The sequence below is a fragment of the Lithobates pipiens genome, unplaced genomic scaffold (assembly GCF_037356315.1).
Source record: "Lithobates pipiens isolate NorthernLeopardFrog02 unplaced genomic scaffold, aLitPip1_a1.2 Scaffold_18, whole genome shotgun sequence".
NCBI classification, from domain to species: Eukaryota; Metazoa; Chordata; class Amphibia; order Anura; family Ranidae; genus Lithobates; species Lithobates pipiens.
In genome coordinates this window covers 7084516-7111456 of record NW_027507758.1, presented here as the reverse complement: position 1 = coordinate 7111456, position 26941 = coordinate 7084516, and the positions used below count along the sequence as shown (strand labels likewise).

Sequence of the window (26941 nt, the reverse complement as noted above, 5' to 3'; positions counted from 1 at the left end):
GAAACTGTTTTTTTTCTGAAAAAAAAACGTGTTCGAAAAATTGCTGCGCAAATACCGTGCGAGATAAAAAGTTGCAACGACCGCCATTGTATTCTCTAGGGTCTTTGCTAAAAAAAAAAAAAACATATATAATGTTTGGGGGTTTCTATGTAATTTTCTAGCAAAAAAAATTAGGAATTTTACATGTAGGAGAGAAATGTCAGAATTGGCCTGGATGCGAAGTGGTTAAAGCACCTACCTGCTATATTGTGGTTATTACCAATATAGGTTGTCAATTTTTTTTTTGGGGGGGGGGACTTATTATTTGATCAGATTCCAAATTTTTGGTATTTTTTTTTTTTCGTTTATATAATAATAAAAATAAAAATAAATAAAAAACCCCCAGTGGTGATCAAATACCACCAAAAGAAAGATCTCTTTGCGTGAAAAAAAAAAAAAAAATTATACAAATTTTGTTTAGGGAAAAGCGTCGTATGACCGCGCCATTGCCAGTTAAAGTAGCGCAGTGCTGAATAGCAAAAAAAAAAATGGGCTGGTCGTGAAGGGAGTGAAACCTTCTGGAGCTCAAGAGGTTAAATATTTAGTATTTTATTGTGTTTTGTAGATCTTTTTTGTGTATCACTTTTATATATTTTGTGTCATTTTTTCTTAATTACGTCGATCGTCTCGTATATATATATATGGAGAGCGGACACCAGAAAACAATGGAATTATTCCGTTGTTTTGTGACCGCTGATTGAAGACTTTTGACGGAAAACAAAGCGGGATCATTAATCATTAGCGGAGAAATGAAATCACGTCGCCCTCTTTCTGCTTGAGCTGATCTTATCTTGTAATTGTCATCATTATAATCATTGTTATTATTTATGCCACATCATCATTCTCTAAAAGCGCCAGGCAGCCAAGACGGGAGCCTAAAGCAATTTACGCATTATTTACAGGCTATTCATAGCGTTGTAAGGAAAAATAACGCCGAGCAAATTTGGTGCGCCGACCGAGAACATTGAGGAACGGAAATAGCTCCACGGAAAGGGCCGCCCCTTCCAACGCCGTGGAATGGAGATCATTGCCGCACAATGAGTGACCGGCCGTTGACTTTGCCGGGAGACACCAAGGCTATTTATCCTTCGGGACCCTCGGGAGAGAGGGAGGCGGGGGGAGCAGAGAAAGGTCCATCGTTCTTTTCACATTTCTAACAGGTACTTAAAGAATATGTAAACCGGCGGTCTTCCTGTAGGCCCAATGGGGCACTTTGCTTTTAACCGGCCTTTTGGGGCACCATTTCTTTTTAAATGAGGCAATATTCTTCACACTGACACCAACTATGAGGCTCTATTCTTCACACTGACGCCAACGATGGGGCACTATTCTTCACACTAACACCAATGATGGGGCACTAATTCCTCCCATTAAAACCAATGATGGCGTGTTATTCCTCCCACTGACACCAACAATGGGGACGTATTCCTCCCATCGACACCAGTGATTGTGTACTATTTCTCCCACTGACACCAATAATAGGGAATTATTCCTCCCATTGAAACCAATGACGGAGTGCTATTCCTCCCGTTAAAACCAACGGTGGGGTGTTATTCCTCCCACTGACACCAACAATGGGGAACTATTCCTCCCATTGACACCAATAATATTCTTTTGGTTGACACCAACAATGATGGGGCACTGTTTCTCCAACTGACACCAATGATGGGGCACAATTCCACCCACTGACACCAATAATGTTCTATTAACATCAATGATGGGGCACTATTCCTCCCACTGACACCAATAATGTTCTATTAACATCAATGATGGGGCACTATTCCCCCCTTATTAACAATGATGTGGCATTATTCTTCCCACTGACACCAACAATGGAGCTCTATTCCTTTAACTGACAACGATAATGGGGCACTATTCCTCCTGTTGTTACCAATAAGGGGGGCACCAGTCTTTCCACTGACAATGATAGCTCAACTGGCATCAACCATGGCACACTATTCTGTCAACTGGCATAAACAATAGGACACCATTCCTTCCATTGCCACCAATGATGGGGCGCTATTCCTTCCATTGACACCAATGATGGGGCGCTATTCCTCCCATTTCCACCAATGATAGGGCGCTATTCCTTCCATTGCCACCAATGATGGGACACTATTCCTTCCATTGCCACCAATGATGGGGCGCTATTCATCCCATTGACACCAATGATTGGGCACTATTCCTCCCATTGACACAAATGAGGAGGTGCTAGTCCTTTCCGCTGACACCAACAATGGGGCACTATTTCTCCTCTCCCTCACCATAGTTGCTGGGTCATTTTTTACTCCCAACAATCACCAACCCTTTGCCCATTTATTTGCTCCCACTGGTCGTAGCCCCACCCCCCCCCCCCCCCCTCAGGTCTGAAGGACAGTGTGTGGCCCTTTGTGTAGTAAGTCTTAGGAGGACCCCCGGATGCAGACACAGTTATCTTTCATACAGGCTTTATCATGTTAATATCATTTGAAAAGTGACCATACCTGGTGATCCCGCCCAGAACATCCTGGTATAGGGTGCCAACGCTGTGCCCGGCTCTCGGTTGTACTCTTGCACTTCCGATAGGGATGAGCGGGAAGAATTCAGTAAAAATTTCCTAAAAAAAGCAACAACAAAAAAAAACGTTATCTTTATTTAGAGAATGTTCCAGAACGTATTTAGGAAAGTTACATTTATTTGCATTTAATGGTTTTGTATTTGGGGTTTTATTGTTATTTGAGTAATTGGAGTATTTATTTGTGTACTTTACATTTTATTATTTTACTTCTTTCCCATTTTTATTTTATTTTATGTGAAAATAATTTAAAATAACGAGGCTGATTTGGTACGAGGGCAAGTCCAGGATAGAGGGACTTCGTTTTTTTCTGGGTGCCATTGTCTTTAAAGTGGTTGTAAACCCTTCTGTATACCCAGTGAAGTGACCGGCCTCAGGTGATACACAGAGATAAAAAAAAAAAAAAATAAAACACTTCTACATAAGTTGTACCTGTTTAATTTACAGTCTTCTCTGCTCTACAGTGCTGCATTTTATCAGCTTGTCTGAGCTGTCAGAAAAAAAAAGTGGGTGGAGGGCTGAAGTTACATTCTGCAGAGCTCAGTGAGGAGAGCTCTGAGAACTGATTGGAGGGACAAGACACCACCCCCTCACCCCCTGCACTCAGGAACAGAGCTGAGGCTGTCAATCGCATGATGCGTGCTGGAGCTCCCTCCCCTGTCACCTGTAATCTCTTGGTGTCAAGAAAACTTGCCCAAAGTGATTTATGCAGAGATCAGAGGAAGGAGGCAGCAGACAGAAATGGCACTTAGTCCTCTGGATTGAGACAAGAATAGAGAGATATGCTTTGTTCAGATTTCATGTCTGAGGTTTACAATCACTTTAAGACCCCGTTCACACTTGAGTGTATCGTATCGCGCAATTTTGCCCACGACTTCAGAATGAGGGCAAAACGCAAGACGCACTTGCAGTGTCATTATTTCTTAATGGCACCCCAAACGTGGTGCGATTTTGCCGCAATTGTCGAGCATCAAAACATGTGAAAATCACGGCAAAACCTGCAACGCCAAATGCACCAGGCTCTGTGCCAAAATTTGGTATATGAGCTTCTTTGGCACTTTTTTGGAATAGAGGTTTATAAAGACATGGATGAGTGAGTTCGGGGTGGGGGGACGTCACTGGCCTCCAAAATGTCTTGGTATGCTGACAAGCCCAACCCTTGAAAAACAACTCCCACACTGTAATCCCCCCTCTACTAAATGGTTTGGACCAGTGCATAAAGCAAGGTCCATAAAGACATGAATGAGCGAGTTCGGGGTGGGGGAACGTCAATGGCCTCCAAAATGTCTTGATTTGCTGATGCCTTAAGAATTCCCTTCACTGGAACTAAGGGGCCAAACCCAACCCCTGAAAAACCACCCCACACTGTAATCCCCCCTCCACCAAATGGTTTGGACCAGTGCACAAAGCAATGTTCTTAAAGACATGAATGAGCAAGTTTTGGGTAGAGGAACGTGACTGACCTCCAAAATGTCTTGGTATGCTGACGCCTTAAGAGTTCCTTTCACTTGAACTAAGGGGCCAAGCCCAACCCCTGAAAAAAAAAAAACCCACACCGTAATCCCCCCTCCACCAAATGGTTTGGACCAGTGCACAAAGCAAGGTCCATAAAGACACGGATGAGCGAGTTTGAGGTGGAGGAACGTGACTGGCCTCCAAAATGTCTTGGTATGCTGACGCCTTAAGAGTTCCCTTCACTGGAATTAAGGGGCCAAGCCCAACCTCTGAAAAAAAAACCCACACCATAATCCCCCCTCCACCAAATGGTTTGGCCAGTGCACAAAGCAAGGTCCATAAAGACATGGATGAGCGAGTTTTGGGTAGAGGAACGTGACGGACCTCCAAAATGTCTTGATATGCTGATGCCTTAAGAGTTCCCTTCACTGGAACTAAGGGGCCAAGCCCAACCCCTGAAAAACCACCCCCACACTGTAATCCCCCCTCCACCAAATGGTTTGGACCAGTGCACAAAGCAATGTTCTTAAAGACATGAATGAGCAAGTTTTGGGTAGAGGAACGTGACTGACCTCCAAAATGTCTTGATATGCTGATGCCTTAAGAGTTCCTTTCACTTGAACTAAGGGGCCAAGCCCAACCCCTGAAAAAAAAAAACCCACACCGTAATCCCCCCTCCACCAAATGGTTTGGACCAGTGCACAAAGCAAGGTCCATAAAGACATGGATGAGCGAGTTTGGGGTGGAGGAACGTCACTGGCCTCCAAAATGTCTTGATATGCTGACGCCTTAAGAGTTCCCTTCACTGGAATTAAGGGGCCAAACCCAACCCCTAAAAAAAAAAAAAAAAACCCACACCATAATCCCCCCTCCACCAAATGGTTTGGCCAGTGCACAAAGCAAAGTCCATAAAGACATGAATGAGCGAGTTTGGGGTGGAGGAATGTCACTGGCCTCCAAAATGTCTTGGTATGCTGACACCTTAAGAGTTCCCTTCAGTGGAACTAAGGGGCCAAACCCAACCCCTGAAAAAGAACCCCCCACACCGTAATCCCCCCTCTACCAAATGGTTTGGACCAGTGCACAAAGCAAGGTCCATTAAGACATGGATGAGCGAGTTTGGGGTGGAGGAACTTGACTGGCCTGCACAGAGTCTTGACCTTAAGCCGATAGAACACCTTTGGGATGAATTAGAGCGGAGTCTGAGAGCCAGGCCTACATCAGTGCCTGACCTCACAAATGCTCTTCTGGAAGAATGGTCAAACATTCCCATAGACACCCTCCTAAACCTTGTGGACGGCCTTCCCAGAAGAGTTGAAGCTGTTATAGCTGTAAAGAGCGGAGCCAACTCAATATTGAACCCTATGGCCAACTCAATATTGAACCCTATGGCCAACTCAATATTGAACCCTATGGCCAACTCAATATTGAACCCTATGGACGAAGACTAGGATGCTATTAAATTTCATGTGCGTGTAAAGGCAGGTGTCCCAATACTTTTGGTAATATTCTAGTGTACAAATAGGTGCACTTCCTCTACCCCAGGGGTACGGCACAACTGTTTTAAATTTGGACCTTCTCTCTATTTTTTTGTCAAATTCCCTTTTTTCCCAAATCTCTAAAGACATATTCCTGAGACCTCCCCATCTACATCTTTATTTCTTAAACCCTCTTGATCAGAAAAGTGACCCTTCGGGTCCATGGGTCTCGTCCTTTTGTTGTATTCATGAGACCCGGACGTCCGGGCTATTTTAGTCTGATGAGCAGATGTTGGTGTCAGCTTCAAGCGAAGGACACGGGGAAAAATGTGCCCTCTACCTTTCTGCTGACTATAATGACTTCAAATCCAGCAGAGAAGAGCTTTACCTGAGGGGGGGAAGTTCATCCGAAGACGTGGCGGGGCAGAAAATAGCCCTCGGGGCGCCATACATTACCGCCATTACATAAACGTGGCCTAAGCGTCATGTAAAATGCTAATGTCAGCTGTGCCCTATATATATATATATCCTTTAGAAGGCAGATGTGTGTTTCTAGGAATTACTGTTTGCATACCGTACAGAAATAGAGAGATTGAAATCAGCCATAGAGGCCTCGGGGGCTGATTTACTAAAGGAGAACAACCTACATTATCTTTGAATTCCCAATCATGTGCACAGGATGTAAAGCGGAGCTCCGGGCAAACAGCTAAATGCACCAATAAAATACATTTCTGGGGTTTGTTTTATGAGATCTTCAGCAGAAACACATTTTAGTTACTCCATTTAACTTAAAGCCATGCGGGGATGATATTGGTTTGGTATATTAAATGTGTATAGAGCTAGATCTGCCTTCCCTTTATTTTTGGAAAGGAGTTTCTGATGAATTTCGGAGATTTATATGTAGGGTGACCACCATTCTCACCCAGGGATCCTCCTGAGGATGTCCAGTGTTCCTTGAGATGTGGCTGCCTGACTTCCAAGTTTATGGTGCCGCCATAGTTCTGGGTCCAGCGCCACTTGGCAGAGCCAACTGCATGACACCAATGATCAATTCAGAGGTCTACAAGTCTCGTGTTCTGGCCACCAATGTAAGGAACATTCTTCTCACTGATCACCAATGTAAGGAGCATTCTTCTCACTGATCACCAATGTAAGGAACATTCTTCTCACTGATCACCAATGTAAGGAACATTCTTCCCACTGATCACCAATGTAAGGAACATTCTTCTCACTGATCACCAATGTAAGGATCATTCTTCTCACTGATCACCAATGTAAGGAGCATTCTTCCCACTGATCACCAATGTAAGGATCATTCTTCCCACTGATCACCAATGTAAGGAACATTCTTCCCACTGATCACCAATGTAAGGAACATTCTTCTCACTGATCATCAATGTAAGGAACATTCTTCCCACTGATCACCAATGTAAGGAACATTCTTCTCACTGATCACCAATGTAAGGAACATTCTTCCCACTGATCACCAATGTAAGGAACATTCTTCTCACTGATCACCAATGTAAGGAACATTCTTCCCACTGATCACCAATGTAAGGAACATTCTTCTCACTGATCACCAATGTAAGGGACATTCTTCTCACTGATCACCAATGTAAGGAACATTCTTCCCACTGATCACCAATGTAAGGAACATTCTTCTCACTGATCACCAATGTAAGGAACATTCTTCCCACTGATCACCAATGTAAGGAACATTCTTCCCACTGACCACCAATGTAAGGAACATTCTTCTCACTGATCACCAATGTAAGGAACATTCTTCCCACTGATCACCAATGTAAGGAACATTCTTCTCACTGATCACCAATGTAAGGAACATTCTTCCCACTGATCACCAATGTAAGGAACATTCTTCCCACTGATCACCAATGTAAGGAACATTCTTCTCACTGATCACCAATGTAAGGAACATTCTTCCCACTGATCACCAATGTAAGGAACATTCTTCCCACTGACCACCAATGTAAGGAACATTCTTCCCACTGATCACCAATGTAAGGAACATTCTTCTCACTGATCACCAATGTAAGGAACATTCTTCCCACTGATCACCAATGTAAGGAACATTCTTCACACTGATCACCAATGTAAGGAACATTCTTCTCACTGATCACCAATGTAAGGAACATTCTTCTCACTGATCTCCAATGTAAGGAACATTCTTCCCACTGATCACCAATGTAAGGAACATTCTTCCCACTGACCACCAATGTAAGGAACATTCTTCCCACTGATCACCAATGTAAGGAACATTCTTCCCACTGATCACCAATGTAAGGAACATTCTTCTCACTGATCACCAATGTAAGGGACATTCTTCTCACTGATCACCAATGTAAGGGACATTCTTCCCACTGATCACCAATGTAAGGAACATTCTTCTCACTGATCACCAATGTAAGGAACATTCTTCTCACTGATCACCAATGTAAGGAACATTCTTCCCACTGATCACCAATGTAAGGGACATTCTTCTCACTGATCACCAATGTAAGGAACATTCTTCTCACTGATCACCAATGTAAGGGGCATTCTTCTCACTGATCACCAATGTAAGGAACATTCTTCCCACTGATCACCAATGTAAGGAACATTCTTCCCACTGATCACCAATGTAAGGAACATTCTTCCCACTGATCACCAATGTAAGGGACATTCTTCTCACTGATCACCAATGTAAGGAACATTCTTCTCACTGATCACCAATGTAAGGAACATTCTTCCCACTGATCACCAATGTAAGGAACATTCTTCTCACTGATCACCAATGTAAGGAACATTCTTCCCACTGATCACCAATGTAAGGAACATTCTTCCCACCGATCACCAATGTAAGGAACATTCTTCTCACTGATGACCAATGTAAGGAACATTCTTCTCACTGATCACCAATGTAAGGAACATTCTTCCCACCGATCACCAATGTAAGGAACATTCTTCCCACCGATCACCAATGTAAGGAACATTCTTCCCACTGATCACCAATGTAAGGAACATTCTTCCCACCGATCACCAATGTAAGGAACATTCTTCCCACTGATCACCAATGTAAGGAACATTCTTCTCACTGATGACCAATGTAAGGAACATTCTTCCCACTGATCACCAATGTAAGGAACATTCTTCTCACCGATCACCAATGTCAGGAACATTCTTCCCACTGATCACCAATGTCAGGAACATTCTTCTCACTGATCACCAATGTAAGGAACATTCTTCCCACTGATCACCAATGTAAGGAACATTCTTCTCACTGATCACCAATGTAAGGAACATTCTTCTCACTGATCACCAATGTAAGGAACATTCTTCTCACTGATCACCAATGTAAGGAACATTCTTCTCACTGATCACCAATGTAAAGAACATTCTTCCCACTGATCACCAATGTAAGGAACATTCTTCTCACTGATCACCAATGTAAAGAACATTCTTCCCACTGATCACCAATGTAAGGGACATTCTTCTCACTGATCACCAATGTAAGGAACATTCTTCTCACTGATCACCAATGTAAAGAACATTCTTCCCACTGATCACCAATGTAAGGGACATTCTTCTCACTGATCACCAATGTAAGGAACATTCTTCACACTGATCACCAATGTAAGGAACATTCTTCTCACTGATCACCAATGTAAGGAACATTCTTCCCACTGATCACCAATGTAAGGGACATTCTTCTCACTGATCACCAATGTAAGGAACATTCTTCCCACTGATCACCAATGTAAGGAACATTCTTCTCACTGATCACCAATGTAAGGAACATTCTTCTCACTGATCACCAATGTAAGGAACATTCTTCTCACTGATCACCAATGTTAAGAACATTCTTCCCACTGATCACCAATGTAAGGAACATTCTTCTCACTGATCACCAATGTAAGGAACATTCTTCTCACTGATCACCAATGTAAGGAACATTCTTCCCACTGATCACCAATGTAAGGAACATTCTTCTCACTGATCACCAATGTAAGGAACATTCTTCCCACTGATCACCAATGTAAGGAACATTCTTCTTACTGATCACCAATGTAAGGAACATTCTTCTCACTGATCACCAATGTAAGGAACATTCTTCTCACTGATCACCAATGTAAGGAACATTCTTCCCACTGATCACCAATGTAAGGAACATTCTTCCCACTGATCACCAATGTAAGGAACATTATTCCCACTGATCACCAATGTAAGGAACATTCTTCTCACTGATCACCAATGTAAGGAACATTCTTCCCACTGATCACCAATGTAAGGAACATTCTTCTCACTGATCACCAATGTAAGGAACATTCTTCCCACTGATCACCAATGTAAGGAACATTCTTCTTACTGATCACCAATGTAAGGAACATTCTTCTCACTGATCACCAATGTAAGGAACATTCTTCCCACTGATCACCAATGTAAGGAACATTCTTCCCAATTTTTCTTTATTAAAAGTCTTGCAATCATTAAGCATAAAATCACAATATATAAATATACATAAATATGTACATATTTACATAAATTAAAATAAATATAGCAAAACTGCTCTCAAACCAAAAAAAAAAAAAATACTTTACAGCAATAACATAAATCCTATTACGACTCACACCATTACACCAGACATCAAACTTGTGAGGTTAAGAAACAATCCCGCACCTATTATGCATGCAGCCCTTCTTCAAAAAGAAGATACTAACCAACAAAAGCTAAGGGAGTGAAAGAACCAGAAAAAGAAAAGAGCTCCTCACCCAGAGATGGGCAGTTCACCAAAGGCAAGTCTGATATTCCTCCACGCCCTTATCCAGACTGCCCGAGGCTCCCTGCCCTTCTCAAGACCCTGAATTTTCCCAACCTCACCCAGAATATCGTGCACCACCACCTCAACAGAGAGGACTTTCTTCCGCAGGGTAATCTGGCACCGTGCATTCCATGTGAAGTAACGGACAACTATACTAACTAAAAACAGTGTATCCAAATCAAAATCCCAGTGAGTCGGGAATGCCCCATACACCCACTCCGCATAACTCATGCGATAGAAAAAGGGGATGCCTAGAGCCCTCCCCACCCTTTTATACACCTCTATGTTAAAGGGACACTGGAGCAAAAAGTGGTCCATAGACTCCACTTTACCAACACACTCCGCTCTAGGACAATCCCGATCATCCACAGGGCGATGCTTCAAGTTCCCTCTCACATAGAGCCTTCCATGGAAGGCGAGCCAGGCTTGATCCCTAAACTTCAAGGGGATTCTTTCTAAATTGATTAAACGCAACCCCTCCCTCATTACAGAGCCTGGGCAATCCCTTAAGGCCAGTGACACACTGAAAGCAGAGCCCAAAATCCTCTTCTCCAGAAGCTTCCTGGGGAGGGACTTGATATCCTCCACTGTCACCTGCCACTGCCGAAGTATTTTCAGACACGGGGCAACATAAGCCGGGAGCTTGCCATGTCGGACTCTCAGACTTTTCACTGGCCCGCCATCTTCCCAGCATCGCAGAAAAGGCCTAAAACAAGATTGAAAAATACCCACCCATCCCGGCGGGTTCTCTGCTAGCATGTTACCAAGATTGTACTTTAAAAACAGCAGAGAAAAGAAAACTATTGGGTTGACCATTCCTAGGCCACCCTCCCGCCTAGACAGGTAAGTTACATTGCGTTTGATCAGGTTCAGCCTACTTCCCCATAACAGTTGGAAAAAGCAGCTGTACACCCTTGCATAGAGAGATACTGGCAAGATACAGACGAAGCTGACATATAAAAAAATTGGGACCAGGTACGTTTTGATCAAGTCAACCCTCTCCCTCAATGAAAGCTTCCATTTCTTCCAGCTTGCTACTTTGGCATTGGCACACACCAACCTGCTTTCCCAATTTCGATGACCATAGTCACCAGGACCAAATTTGATGCCCAACACTTTAATTTCCTGCTGGGGCTCTGGGAAGGCATCCGGAAGTTCGAAGCTTTCACCTTCATCACCCATCCAGAAAACTTCACTCTTTTCATGGTTGACTTTAGAACCAGAAGCCTCCGTGTACTGCTCTATCATAGAGACCACCTCCTGCGCCTCCTCCGTTCCAGAGACAATAACAGACACATCATCGGCATAGGCCACGACCTTCAAAGGTGGCACACCAGCAATGCCCAAAGGCACCCCGCACAAAGATCCACTCTCTAGCCTTCTTATGAAGGGGTCGATTGCGAATACATATAACAGGGGGCTCAGAGGACATCCCTGGCGCACACCAGAGCCAACCTCAAAAGGCCGTCCAACCCAACCATTAACCAGTGGGAAGCTCTCAGCCCCTTTATATAATGTCTTCAGCCAATCTATAAACCTCCCCTGCAGGCCGTATCTACCAAGTAGCAAATACAGGTACTCGTGATTGACTCTATCAAAAGCCTTCGCCTGATCCAATGCCAGCAAGTACTTTCTCCATCCAGCAGCCCTGCATCGTTCCAAAGCCTCCCGGACAGCTAAAACCGCTGAAAAGGTACTTCTACCTTGGACCGTGCAGTGCTGATGACTGGACAACAAATCGCCTGCCACTGACGACAAGCGCCAAAAAAGAATCTTCGCCAAGATCTTTCTATCAACATTGAGAAGACTGATGGGGCGCCAGTTCTCAATCATTGAGGGGTCTTTACCTTTTGACAGAAGAATCACAGCTGATTGCCTCATGGAGGGAGGGAGCGAACCCTCTTCTAGACAGCTGTTATAAACCTCCGCTAAAAAGGGAGCCAGAATGGACTTAAAACACTTGTAGAATTCAGCTGTCAACCCATCTGGCCCAGGCGATTTTTTGGTAGCCAGCTTCTCTATAGCATGAACTACCTCATCCACTGAAATTGGTTCTGTCAAATCCATCAAAGGCAATGTACCATTTCCCAATCCTGGAGTAGAATCCAGAAAGCTTTCCATCTTGTCCCGACAAAGGTCCTTTCTTCCCAGAAGGTCTGCATAATATGATCTGAAGATCTCCAGGATCCCTGATCTGGACTTCACCAGGGAACCCGTACTATCCCTCAGGCCTATGACCGTCTTAACTGCTATGCCTTGCTTACAGTTCTGGTAAGGATCAGGCGAGTGATATTTTCCATAATCCCTCTCCAGAACCAAGGAGGCATGCCGGTCGTATTGACACTTTCTAAGAAGAAACTTCACCTCAGAGATCTCCCCTGGATCTCCTCTATATGAGACAAGACGATCAAGCTTCCTCCGCAAATGCTGGTAGGCAATGTACATACCAAGCTGCTTCTTCTTACTTATGGCCTTGAAAAGTCCAATCGCCCTTTGTTTCACAAGTTCCCACCACTCTGACTTAGTGCTGCAAAGGTCCAGAATAGAAACCTGTGCCTGAAAAAAATCCTCAAAGGATTGTCTTACCTCTACGTCTTCCAGGAGAGCCGAATTCAGTTTCCAGGTACCCCTTCCCCTGGGTGGAGTGTCCGAGGCATTCAGAGTCACAGAGAGCATACAGTGGTCAGAGAACTCCACCGCCCTCAACTCAGGAGCCGAGAAAGCAGAGTTCTCCTTTAAAAAAAACCTATCTATCCTACTCTGACTATTCCCTCTCTGAAATGTGAATCCCGTGCTGCCAGGGCAGTGCTTAATATGCACATCTACCAGGCCTGCTTGTCTCACCATATCTCTAAGAAAAACGCTATCGTACGCCAGCCTGTCTATGGAGCCTCTCCTGTCTTCAGGCCTAATTATGGTGTTAAAATCACCTCCAAAGACAACCTGCTGGGACGTAAAAAGGAAGGGCTTGATCTCTGTGAGGAGGCATTTCCTGCCCCATCTTGACTGCGGTCCATAGATATTAATCAGACGTAGGTCCTGCCCCCTAACAGAGACGTCCAAGACCATGCATCTCCCAATCTCTACCTCAATTACCCGCCGGCACGTTACCATATCGGTTTTAAAAAGGACCGCAACTCCGCTGCAGGGCTCTGCCGCAAGAGACCAAAAGGAGGGACCGCATCTCCACTCCCTTTTTGCTAGATGGACATCGGCCAAAGTATTGAGCCAGGTCTCTTGCAAAAATAAAATCTCGGCATCAAACTCGCTGAGCAAAAATAAGGCAATATCACGAGCTCTTGCAGATTTCATGCTGGCGATATTAATGGTCGCCACCTTTATCGGAGTGGGAACTGCCATCAGGGTGATTGGGGTAGTCGTTTCTTAACCTTTGCCACACTCTCATCACCAGAAACAGCTCTCTTCAAACTATGTGACTCCCCCTCATCCATGGATGATAAAGAAAAAGATAAATCAGACATCCCATCACCTGACAAAACTGAAAAAGGGTTACCAGGAGGAACCCCTCCTGGGTCCGACTCTGAGGAAGAAATGACCACCTTATTTGTCTTCCTCTTCTTCTTTTTCTTCCTCCTAAACGTCTCCCACCCCTCATCATCTGAATCCCCCTCAACAGAGGGTGAGACATGGGATATGGACACCCTTCCATCAGCCCCACCCCCATCCAGCACCCCCACATTCCCCTGACCACGTTTGCGCTGCCGAGGGACGGGGACTGGAGGCTGAGAAGGAAGATCCGCTAAACCTGCCCCCCCAGCAGCTTCCGCTAGTCTGGAGGACCTACGTACAGCAGGAATAGGGACCACCACATGGGGGACAGACTTAGGGACCACATCACTAGAGGGGACAGAATCTGAAGCAACAGATGGAACTGACACAGGAGGGACAGACTCAGGGACCACATTACCAGGGGAAACAGAACCTGAAACAGATGGAACTGACACAGGAGGGACAGACTCAGGGACCACATTACCAGGGGAAACAGAACCTGAAACAGATGGAACTGACACAGGAGGGACAGACTCAGGGACAACATTACCAGGGGGAACAGAACCTGAAACAGATGGAACTGACACAGGAGGGACAGACTCAGGGACCACATTACCAGGGGAAACAGAACCTGAAACAGATGGAACAGACACAGGAGGGACAACAACAGTTCCAGCGGCCTCATCCTCCTTATCCAGCCTCTGCAGCTCAGCCTCCAATCCTGGCAGGTTATGTAAAGCCTCTGGACACTTACTGTAAGGATGGCCAAGCTGTTGGCACAGATTGCACCGAATTTGGGTACAATCCTTTGCCAAATGGTCCAGACCCTGGCATAGCGAACACTTTTTACGCGTGCAGGTAGAGGCAAAATGGCCCTTTTCACCACATTTATTGCAGACTTTGGGCTGTCCCTGGTAAAATATAGTCAGCCGATCTCTTCCCAGGAAAGCTGAACAGGGCAGATGTTGGACTACATTGCCCAGCACCCCCAGTTTTAGTGACACCGTCCAGGCCCCTGTCCATATCTCATGTTCATCCAGGACCTTCCGCAGTGGAGTGAGGACCTCACCATATCGGCGTAGCCATACTATCAAATCAGCCTCTGGTATGGATTCGTTGCGCACCAGGATGGTCACCGATTTTATCAGGGGCTGCCTGGAAATAACCTTTGGCACCAAACCACTCCACTGCGAAAGGCCCTGGCACCTCCTATGTCGCTCCCAAAATAAATCCAACCCCTCAGGTTTAACAAAAGATAAATCAAACTCATAACTCCCCACTGGGCAAATCAAAGCAAAAATATCCACAGCTTTAAACCCCATTTCCAAAATCAACTCTGCCACCCTCCCCCTCACTGGTGGGGTCCCCTCCCCCTCCCACTTGAACTGAACCACATTCCTCCTCCTATACCCACCACCAAACCCCCCTATATTGTGACCACCAATATTTACAGCATTCCCCCCACCCTCCTTGGTGCGACTCCCCACAACAGATGCATAACTCCCCATATTCCTCCCAGCAGAAGAGATATTTGTGTGTTTTGAACTGTCTGAGACATCTTTAGCAGATATCGATTGTACAGATTTGGTCTGTACAATCGATGAGTCTTTCCTCTGAGCAGAGAGAGAAATGTCATCTTTGTTTTTCCCAGCAGTATTAACCCCTCCACCATCACCACCACCCACCACATTCATTGTTTTATCATGACTGTCATTGCCAATACTTGCTGGTATATTCACATGTCCTGCAGTCTTCCTAGCAGTGTCAGTTCCCACTGCTGTGCTGGTGGAATCTTCATCTGGCCTGTTCTCTTCCATCAGGACAGGACTTTCTGCAGAGGACAGTGCAGGCTGGACTGACACATCCATGGCTTCCACTGCACATGGTGCAGTATACTGATCCCCTCCCCCACCAGCATCAATCAGCTCTGCTGGAACACAGAGAGGCTCAGGTGAGGCAATCACATTGCAGGTGTCAGACACAGTGTGTGAAACACATGCAGCAAATGTGGTAGTGGAACTACAGGTCTCAGCACATGCAGGTGCAGCAACATCCATGTTCAGGGGATTTGGTGCAGGTCCATCCCCATTCCCTGGCTGATTTTTCTGAACATCCTCCGGGACCTCTGATGGATTATCAGACATTACAAGCTTGTCTCCTCTCAGGGGGGATTCCATCCGCTGGATGAAGGTCAGGGTGCCATTCTCACTCTCAACCCCCTGGCTGGTTGCCGCTGGCGACTCCAAGGCCTTACATGGGGGGAGAGGAGCAGAGGCAGATGGACCCGGGTCATCCATATGCTGAGGCTGATCCACTGAACATGCTGAGGACTGGCTGACAAACCTTCTCTCGTTTTCAAACTTTTCTTTAAATGCTCCACTTTTTTCTTTTAGTTTTCCCAACAATAAAGTTTGCTGCTTTACTTTTTCCTCTAATTCCTGTAGCTCAGGCTTCATGGCGGTGCGATTCTTACTCCAGGCCTGGAAGTATTTGGCTTTGAAGTTCTTAAGCTCCGCTCTCAAAACCTTCAGCTTCTCCTCCGCTCTCCCAATCGCCCTAAAGCGATTAACAACCTTAAGGCTGAAGACACTGGCATCCATACCAGGGCCCGGACCCACAGACAGATCCTCCACCTCCTCCTCACTGGGCCCCGTGTCATCAGGGGGATCCATCTCAGGGCCTCCCCCAGGATCAGGCATTATTCCTGGGCCAAGCTAGCAGGCAAGGCCCAGGCTTGAAAAATGGGTGGTTCTCACAGAGAGCTCTTTGGGTGTGTCCTCCTCCTCCTTCCCACTGATCACCAATGTAAGGAACATTCTTCTCACTGATCACCAATGTAAGGAACATTCTTCTCACTGATCACCAATGTAAGGAACATTCTTCCCACTGATCACCAATGTAAGGAACATTCTTCTCACTGATCACCAATGTAAGGAACATTCTTCCCACTGATCACCAATGTAAGGAACATTCTTCCCACTGACCACCAATGTAAGGAACATTTTTCTCACTGATCACCAATGTAAGGAACATTCTTCCCACTGATCACCAATGTAAGGAACATTCTTCTCACCGATCACCAATGTAAGGAACATTCTTCTCACTGATCACCAATGTAAGGAACATTCTTCTCACTGATCACCAATGTAAGGAACATTCTTCTCACTGATCACTAATGTAAGGAACATTCTTCTCACTGATCACCAATGTAAGGAACATTTTTCTCACTGATCACCAATGTAAGGAACATTCTTCTCACTGATCACCAATGTAAGGAACATTCTTCTCACAGATCACCAATGTAAGGAACATTCTTCTCACTGATCACTAATGTAAGGAACATTCTTCTCACTGATCACCAATGTAAGGAACATTCTTCTCACTGATCACCAATGTAAGGAACATTCTCCTCACTGATCACTAATGTAAGGAACATTCTTCTCACTGATCACCAATGTAAGGAACATTTTTCTCACTGATCACCAATGTAAGGAACATTCTTCTCACAGATCACCAATGTAAGGAACATTCTTCTCACCGATCACCAATGTAAGGAACATTCTTCTCACTGGCCTCCAATGTAAGGGACATTCTTCCCACTGACCACCAATGTAAGGAACATTCTTCCCACTGATCACCAATGTGAGGAACATTCTTCTCACTGATCACCAATGTAAGGAACATTCTTCTCACTGATCACCAATGTAAGGATCATTCTTCTCACTGATCACCAATGTAAGGAACATTCTTCTCACTGATCACCAATGTAAGGAACATTCTTCTCACTGATCACCAATGTAAGGGACATTCTTCCCACTGATCACCAATGTAAGGAACATTCTTCTCACTGACCACCAAAAATTAAACTTTTTTTTTTCCTTCGAGACTTCAGTAGTGTGTCCATTAAGGAAATTGTCCAGTTTGCAGCCTTTGCCAAGCTCTGGTCATGCCTTACTGGGCTGTACCCAAGTTGATCGATGGAACAGCTTGGGTACAACCACTCTGACCATAGAGGAATCGAATTGTGGCCAGTCCCTGCTGAACCAGCCAACATTCAATCTATGTATGGCTTAAATTAATCACTACCTGTACGTCATTTGGCTTCAAGTGGTTGTAGGCATCACCCCGGTACCGTTTTTTTCAGACCCTACGGTCGGCTTTCTTGTGATAACAATTGATGCAGCCACTAAAATATTGCAACGCCATTTTATTCTCTAGGGTCTCTGCTAAAAAATATATGTATGTAATGTTGGGGAGTTCTAAGTAATTTTCTAGCAAAAAAACACAGATTTTAACTTGTAAGCAACAAAGGTCATAAATAAGTCTGGTCTTCAAGTGGTTAAAGATTTTGCAGACGCTAAGTACAGGAAAAATGGATTTTTGTAAAAATTGTAGATTGTAGATTTGTATTGCGATGCATAACTGTGATGTATGACTCGCCGGGTCCAATTACCCGTGTAATGTGTATTCTTACAGGCAATAAAACTGAGAAAAAGAAAATCATACTACAGTCTTCTTCAGAACTCAACATTTTATTTTTATTTTTTAATGCAGTTTATCATTCATTTCAGTTCACTTTTTATATTTGTCATATAATTAAATTCCTATGTTGGGGGGGCTCCTGAACTTGAAGTGTCCCCCCCCCTCCCCCCCCAACACCGAATCCGGCACCGTTTGTTTCACAACTGTGGAGTCCGTGGCTGAGAAGTGAAAATGGCTTTCAGGCTGAGATGTTTAAATCTCAAATCCAGGCAGATACAAAGGACAGTTCTGTATTTATTATTCCATGGATAAATGTATTTATTTTACATTTTTTTTAATGCAAGCAATTACCTTAGCCACTTGTCTACCGGGGGCCCTTTTACCCCCTTGCTGGCCCAGGCCAATTTTCAGATTTCAGCGCTCTCACACTTTGAATGACAATTGCACGGTCATGATACGCAGAACACATATGAGATATGAGATTTCTTTGTGTGCCATTTAATCACCACTGGGGTTTTTTTTGTTTTGCTAAATAAATGAAAAAATACCCAACATTTAAAAAAAAAAAAAATAGTTTGTTATAAATCTTTGCAGACAGATAATTGTTCTTCACTGATGGGCATTTATGGGCTCTAATAAGCTGCACTGATGAACACTGATGGGAACTGATAGGCACTGATTGACAGCACTGATGGGCACTGATAGACAGCCCTGGTGGGCACTGATTAGCAGCCCTGGTGGGCACTGATAGGCAGCACTGATGGGCACTGATCGGCAGCACTGATGGGCACTGATTGGCAGCACTGATGGGCACTGATTAGCAGCACTGGTGGGCACTGATTAGCAGCACTGGTGGGCACTGATAGGCAGCACTGATGGGTACTCATTGGCAGCACTGGTGGGCACTGATAGGCAGCACTGGTGGGCACTGATAGGCAGCACTGATGGGCACTGATAGGCAGCACTGGTGGGCACTGATAGGCAGCACTGATAGGCAGCACTGGTGGGCACTGATAGGCAGCATTGGTGGGCACTGATAGGCAGCACTGATGGGCACTGATTGGCAGCACTGGTGGGCACTGATAGGCAGCACTGATTGGCAGCACTGGTGGGCACTGATAGGCAGCACTGGTGGGCACTGATAGGCAGCATTGGTGGGCACTGATTAGCAGCACTGGTGGGACAGCCCTGATTATCAGTGTACATTTCCCTTTTACACGAGTCAGTTATTAGCTCTCCTTGTGCTGTTGATCAGCTGTGATAGGATCACAGCAAAGAGCCCCTGATTGGCTCTTAACCTCAATCTGTGATCAGCTGAGTCTGGAGGACACGGCCATCACAGAGAGCGCCACCTGCATGCCGCAGCAGGCGCATTTACTGGTGGACGTCATATGGACGGCCTCCCAGAACTGGGCGACTGCACTGTAGGCAACATTCCACTATAGCATGGTCTGCAGGTGGATAATTTTGATAGCCATCAGCCTATTGCAGCCCCTGTACACAGGGCAGGACTTAGGGTGGTGGGGGCCCCTGGGCTTGAGTCACTTTCAGGCCCTACCTTCTATACATTACCGAATTTATCGCCGTATAACACGCAGCGGCGTATAACACGCACCCCAAGTTTAGAAGGGAATTTTAAGGAAGAACAATTTTAGGGGGGAAGTTTAAGGAAAAAACTTACATTTAAATGCCCATCAATGCAGCCTTATCAGTGTCCATCTGCAGCCTTGTCCATCCATCTGCAGCCTTATCAATGTAGCCTTGTCATTTGCTGCCTTGTCATTGCAGTCTTGAAGTTTAAAAATGGCGCTGCCGAGATACAGAGTCCTGTGTATCTTGGCAGCTCTCGGGTCCTCTCGGCGGTGTGTAACGACATATTAGGTGACCCATCGCAGTTTGCTACGGAAGTGGCGTTCCATCGCTGCCATCTTGCTACATCCCACACTCGTCCACAGTAAGGCCGCGTACACACGCGGGGACTGTTCGCCCAACTTTGTCCGCTGAACAGTGTTTCGGCAAACAGTCCGCTCGTGTGTGGGCTTTCAGCGGACAGTTTCAGCGGACAGTCTGCTGAACAAGGTTTTTCGGAAATTCCGAAAAACTGTCCGCTGAAACTTTGTTTCAGCGAACAGTCCCCTCGTGTGTAGGCTTGTTCGACAAACTAAGTTCCGCGCATGCTCAGAAAGGCTTTACATGCCGAAAGTTATAATGCAGTGTATAGGACGTCGTATTTTTCTTCCCGTCGTACGTGCCGTTCACGTCATCGCGCACGGTTTCAGCAAACTGTTCGTTCGTCGTGTGTGGCCATGTCCGTCCATGCTAATTTTAGGCGGACTGTTTGCCGAAACTGTTTGACGGACAAAGTTGGGCGAACAGTCCGCCCGTGTGTACGCGGCCTAAGTTCCGCGCATGCTCAGAAAGGCTTTACACGCCGAAAGTTATAATGCAGTGTATAGGACGTCGTATTTTTCGTCCCGTCGTACGTGCCGTTCACGTCATCGCGCACGGTTTCAGCAAACTGTTCGTCCGTCGTGTGTGGCCATGTCCGTCCATGCTAATTTTGAGCGGACTGTTTGCCGAAACTGTTTGACGGACAAAGTTGGGCGAACAGTCCCCGCGTGTGTACGCGGCCTAAGGATACACTAAGAAGGGGTAAAGTGGACATATTGTTACACCCAACGGAGTTTTTCATTTTAGACGTATTTATAACAGTAAAGTCAGTTTATATTGTGAAATACAGGACTTAGAACTCCGTCTGACTACTTAGATCTTGAATTTTAAAAGCAGCGGTAAACCTGCTCATCTCACAGGTTTGCTAATCTGACAGAAGTTCTCTGCTTTTAAACTAACTAAACTAAACTAAACTACTAACTTTAATGTTATAAATACGTCTAAAATGCAAAACTCCGGTGGGTGTAACGACATGTCCGCTTTACCCCTTCTTAGTGTATTCTTGCTGTGGACGAGTGTGGGGTGTAGCAAGAAGGCAGCGATGGAACGTCACTTCCATAGCAAACTGCGACGGGTCCCTGAATATATGTCGTTACAGCGGCTCTCGGGTCCTCTCGCAGTCCTGAGCGGAGCTGAGAGTAGCCGAGTGTACTCTGCTCGGCTCACAGTCACGCCCATCAGTGGCGTTGCTAGGGGGTGCGGGGGGCGGCCCGCAACCGGGTGCAACCCAATAAAGGGGTGACACCATCCCAAGGGTGAGGAAAGCCCTTGCTGACTCTGGAAGTTTTTTTTCTTTCAGCTGGACACCCACCTCCAGCGCCACGGCTGTTCTCCTCCTCCTCTGTCTCTACGGCGCTGCTGCCTGTCATGATCCATTCTCCACCTGGGCGGTGCGTGGCTGCACACTGTCCTCTCCTCTCCAGCTTCTGCCCGGGTGTTCCATGTATCTGAGCCACCTGAGCTGGTGCGGTAACGGGTGGGGTGTGTTGGATTGAGATGATGGGAATGTCCAACACAATGGTGTTGTGACAGGGTTTGTTCTGGGGGAGCTGTACTGATGAAGGGGGTAGTTTGCCCTGGGGGGGGTTCTACTGATGTAGGGAGATAGGTTGTGCTAGGGGGGCTGTACTGGTGTAGGGGGTGGTTTGTCCTGTGGGGGGCTATACTGATGGAGGGGTGGTTTGTCCTGGGGGGGCTGTACTGATGAAGGGGGTAGTTTGTCCTGGGGTGGGGGGGATTTACTGATGGAGGAGGGCGATGGTTTGTACTGAGGGGGGTCTGTACTCATGGAGGGGGTTTATACTTAGTGGGGGGGATCTATACTGAGGCAGGGGGGGTCTGTACTAAGTGGGCGGTCTAGACTGAGGGGGGACTATACTTTGTGGAGGGAGGGTCTGTACTAAGTGGGCGGTCTAGACTGAGGGGGGACTATACTTTGTGGAGGGAGGGCCTGTACTAAGTGGGCGGTCTAGACTGAGGGGGAACTATACTTTGTGGAGGGAGGGTCTGTACTAAGTGGGCGGTCTAGACTGAGGGGGGACTATACTTTGTGGAGGGAGGGTCTGTACTAAGTGGGCGGTCTAAACTGAGGGGGGACTATACTTTGTGGAGGGAGGGTCTGTACTAAGTGGGCGGTCTAGACTGAGGGGGGACTATACTTTGTGGAGGGAGGGTCTGTACTAAGTGGGCGGTCTAGACTGAGGGGGGACTATACTTTGTGGAGGGAGGGTCTGTACTAAGTGGGCGGTCTAGACTGAGGGGAGACTATACTTTGTGGAGGGAGGGTCTGTACTAAGTGGGCGGTCTAGATTGAGGGGGGACTATACTTTGTGGAGGGAGGGTCTGTACTAAGTGGGCGGTCTAGACTGAGGGGGGGCTATACTTTGTGGAGGGAGGGTCTGTACTAAGTGGGCGGTCTAGACTGAGGGGGGACTATACTTTGTGGAGGGAGGGTCTGTACTAAGTGGGCGGTCTAGACTGAGGGGGGACTATACTTTGTGGAGGGAGGGTCTGTACTAAGTGGGCGGTCTAGACTGAGGGGGGACTATACTTTGTGGAGGGAGGGTCTGTACAGGGGGGGGGGGGCTATACTTGGAAGGGGGGTCTCTACTGAAGGAGGGGGGTCTGTATTGAGGGGCAACTATAGTTGGAGCGGGGTGACACCATGTTTTACCGCACCGGGTGACACCAACCCTAGTGACGCCACTGACGCCCAGTCCCTGTGTTATGTCCATCATAGGGCGGGACTGGGCGTGACTGTGAGTGGAACCGAGCTGAGTACACTCGACTATGTATCTCGGCGGGGGCCCGCGGGGGCCCCCTATTGGGCGGGGGCCAATGGGCTTGATCCCAGTTCAAGCCCAATGGTAAGTCTGGCCCTGCCTGTACAGGAGAAGCAGCAAAAGGAGCCAATCAGTTACGTTGCAGTGCAGGAAGCCCGTTGATAGGAGGGGAAAGCGGAAGTGACAGAGAGATGAGCACATCGGTCTTCCTCTACCTTCATCTGTTGATGTTTCATCTGGATATTAAGGCAGTTGAGCTTTAAATGGGACTGGATTTTATTGTATTACATTTCTAAGTCTAAATAATAGCAGAAAACCCATCAAAGCAGAAGGATCCGACGTTCAGCTGCCAGGTAAGAGAAGTGACAGGGCCGCCAGGCACTCGTCTCTCTGCGGCAGGCTTATAATTACACCTTCGGCGCTCTCTGAGCTCTGTGTCACCTGCCTGTGTCTTAGGTGTAGCCGAGCGGCGGAAAGGAGCATCTCCGCTTTCATGTAGCACAAGAGCGGCAAGCGTGTACCCCCCCCCCCCCCCGGCACAAGCCCTCACCTCGCGCCCGCTGCACCCAGCAAGCCATCTTCTCGTGGTTACAAAGCGCCATTCTGTAGATTGTCCTGTCACGGATGGCATAATACGGTGCGGCTCTTTAGGGTTGCCTGACATTGGAGAAAAAGAACCACAGGACCGCCTGACAAAGCTCTCTGATGGAATAGATAATAGAGCAGAAACTCTGCAGGCCCTTTTTTTGGCTGAGGAGGAAAGAACATTGTGCAAAGAAAGAAAGAAAAAAAATAAAAAAAATTATAAAAAAAATTATTTTCTTTCTTTTAAGTCCGACGGAAAACTTTTTTTTTTTTTTATGTATCTTTTTCTGGAACCCATTAAAAGGAAAAGTTGGCGCAATGGAAAGGTCGAGTGTTAACTGCTGGGAGAAGAGGTCAGCTCTTTAAATTCTTTCAGAGTCCTTCAAAATAAGGATAAGATCTGTAATCCGTTAAGGAGAAAAGAAGAGATCTGCCTACGTTTGTAGACGAGGAAACTGATTTTATTTCAGACACTCAAAAGATTAGACGGTTGATAGACCGGCTAACCTGCTTCAATGCCCCTGTGATATTGCACTGCTTGAGTACAACGGCCGTACAAGCCTTCAGAGAAGGTTCAAAGCCGACGGTATGACCTGCTCGCGGGCCGCGCAAATATAATGTCTTCCGTGATTCAACCTAAACTTATTTGATCCTCAGGACAAGGACTCGAGTCCTGCGGGGAGGACGCGTGGGAACGGCGTCCCTGCACTTTTTTCACAGCAGGAACGCCGTTCCCTTTGCAGGACTAGAGCCGACCCGAGCCGATCCTGCCCAGCATCGCCGCATGGTGAAGGACGGCGTCCTCCCCTCCCTCGGTCCTCCTCCTCCAGCAGCCGCGGCTATACTATAAAGGACCGCGCCTGCCAATCTGCAGCGCTAGATCCCCCGCTGCAATACTGTCATTGGCTGCTAGAACCGACCATTGCCCTAACAACCAATGACATCACCTGTGCTCCCCCACCCTCATCAGCAAGTTCCTCCGCCCCGGCTTTTGCGCCACCCCCTGCAGCATGCTCCTTCGTCAAGGACTTATCCAGGTACACGTTTTTCTACTTTGTGATGGCTCAGTCACAACTCTGATGGTGAACTTTGGGGACACTCTGATGGGGGAGGGGAGGGCTCTCTGATGGGGATACCTGCTCTCTGGTGGAAGGAATAGTCCCCCGTCATTGGTGTCAGTGGGAGGAATAGTGTCCCATCATTGGTATCAGTAAGAGGATTAGTGCCCCATAATTGGTGTCATAGGGAGGAATAGTGCCCCATCATTGGTATCATTGGGAGGATTAGTGCCCCATCATTGGTGTCATAGGGAGGAATAGTGCCCCATCATTGGTATCAGTGGGAGGAATAGTGCCCCATCATTGGTGTCAGTGGGAGGAATAGTCCCCCATCATTGGTGTCAGTGGGATGAATAGTGCCCCATCATTGGTGTCAGTGGGAGGAATAGTGCCCCATCATTGGTGTCAGTGGGAGGAATATTCCCCCATCATTGGTGTCAGTGGGAGGAATAGTCCCCCATCATTGGTGTCAGTGGGAGGAATAGTCCCCCATCATTGGTGTCAGTGGGAGGGATAGTCCCCCATCATTGGTGTCATAGGGAGGGATAGTCCTCCATCAGTGGTGTCAGTGGGAGGAATAGTGCCCCATCATTGGTGTCAGTGGATGGAATAGTCCCCCATCATTGTTGTCAATAGGAGGAATAGTACCCTATCATTGGTGTCAGTGGGAGGAATAGTCCCCCATCATTGTTGTCAATAGGAGGAATAGTTCCACATCATTGGTGTCAGTGGGAGGAATAGTACCCTATCATTGGTGTCAGTGTGAGGAATAGTGCCCCATCATTGGTGTCAGTGGGAGGAATAGTGCCCCATCATTGGTGTCAGTGGGAGGAATATTCCCCCATCATTGGTGTCAGTGGGATAAATAGTGCCCCATCATTGGTGTCAGTGGGATGAATAGTGCCCCATCATTGGTGTCAGTGGGAGGAATAGTGCCCCATCATTGGTGTCAGTGGGAGGAATAGTGCCCCATCATTGGTGTCAGTGGGAGGAATATTCCCCCATCATTGGTGTCAGTGAGAGGAATAGTCCCCCATTATTGGTGTCAGTGGGAGGAATAGTCCCCCATCATTGGTGTCATTGGGAGGAATAGTCCCCCATCATTGGTGTCAGTGGGAGGAATAGTCCCCCATCATTGGTGTCAGTGGGAGGGAAAGTCCCCCATCATTGGTGTCATAGGGAGGAATAGTCCCCCATCATTGGTGTCAGTGGGAGGAATAGTCCCCCATCATTGGTGTCGGTGGGAGGAATAGTGCCCCATCATTGGTGTCATAGGGAGGAATAGTCCCCCATTATTGGTGTCAGTGGGAGGAATAGTCCCCCATCATTGGTGTCAGTGGGAGGAATAGTCCCCCATCATTGTTGTCAATAGGAGGAATAGTCCCCCGTGATTGGTGTCATAGGGAGGAATAGTACCCTATCATTGGTGTCAGTGGGAGGAATAGTGTCCCATCATTGGTGTCAGTGGGAGGAATAGTGTCCCATCATTGGTGTCAGTGGGAGGAATAGTGTCCCATCATTGGTGTCAGTGGGAGGAATCGAACGAGGGAAAGATCATCACCCATTGTGGTGATTATTCTGTTAGGTTGACAAGTTAACTTATTTTGTTTTTGTAAACTGGCACTTTACAATAAATGTTGCACTGTATTTTCTGTGAAATATATATGCATATGAGCGTATCTTTTTTTTTTTGTTGGTGTGGGAGTGGATCTTAGGTGGGAGTTCCCACACTTTTTTCCCTAGGACTTGACCCCTGACAAGGACAGTCACTCATCATAGAGGACAACAGGGGACACCAATAGTCTCATTTTGTACACCATGTTTTCCGGGTGTCACCCAGTACCCTGTTAGGACAGTGGGAGGGCCAATAAAGTAGAGTTTTGCAAAATAAGTATAAGATTTGTAATCCATTAAGGAGCTAAGAAAAGACAATAATATGATCTTGTGTGTAGACTGGGCAAATATAAAGCCTTGAGTGATCCAGTGAAAGCTTATTTGGTCCTCATGAACTTAGGATGAGGACTGTGAAACTCAACATAAACGACAAGGAATATTAAAAGTCTACTTTTGTACACCATGTTTCCCAGGTGTCTGGAATGGCTTTCATTTCAGCTCCTCAGGAGTTTAGATTATAAGCTTCTTGGCTAAGGAAAGAGCTGCTAGCCTGCTTCAGTGCCTTTTGGTATTGCACTGGATAAGCACACTATAACAAGCCTTCAGGAAAGGTTGAA

The 26941-nt window shown here is 46.5% G+C and overlaps 1 protein-coding gene across 3 annotated transcripts in view; it reads right to left on the bottom strand.

Annotated features, from left to right (window-relative positions):
• Window positions 1-2639, bottom strand: part of LRFN2 (leucine rich repeat and fibronectin type III domain containing 2) — a 738594-nt gene extending 735955 nt beyond the window's left edge. For all 3 annotated transcript variants that reach the window (XM_077485374.1, XM_077485373.1, XM_077485376.1), the window contains exon 1: window positions 2523-2639. The gene's annotated coding sequence lies outside the window, so the exon portion shown is untranslated. The remainder of the gene's footprint in view (window positions 1-2522) is intronic.
• Between the last annotated feature and the right edge of the window lie 24302 nt (window positions 2640-26941).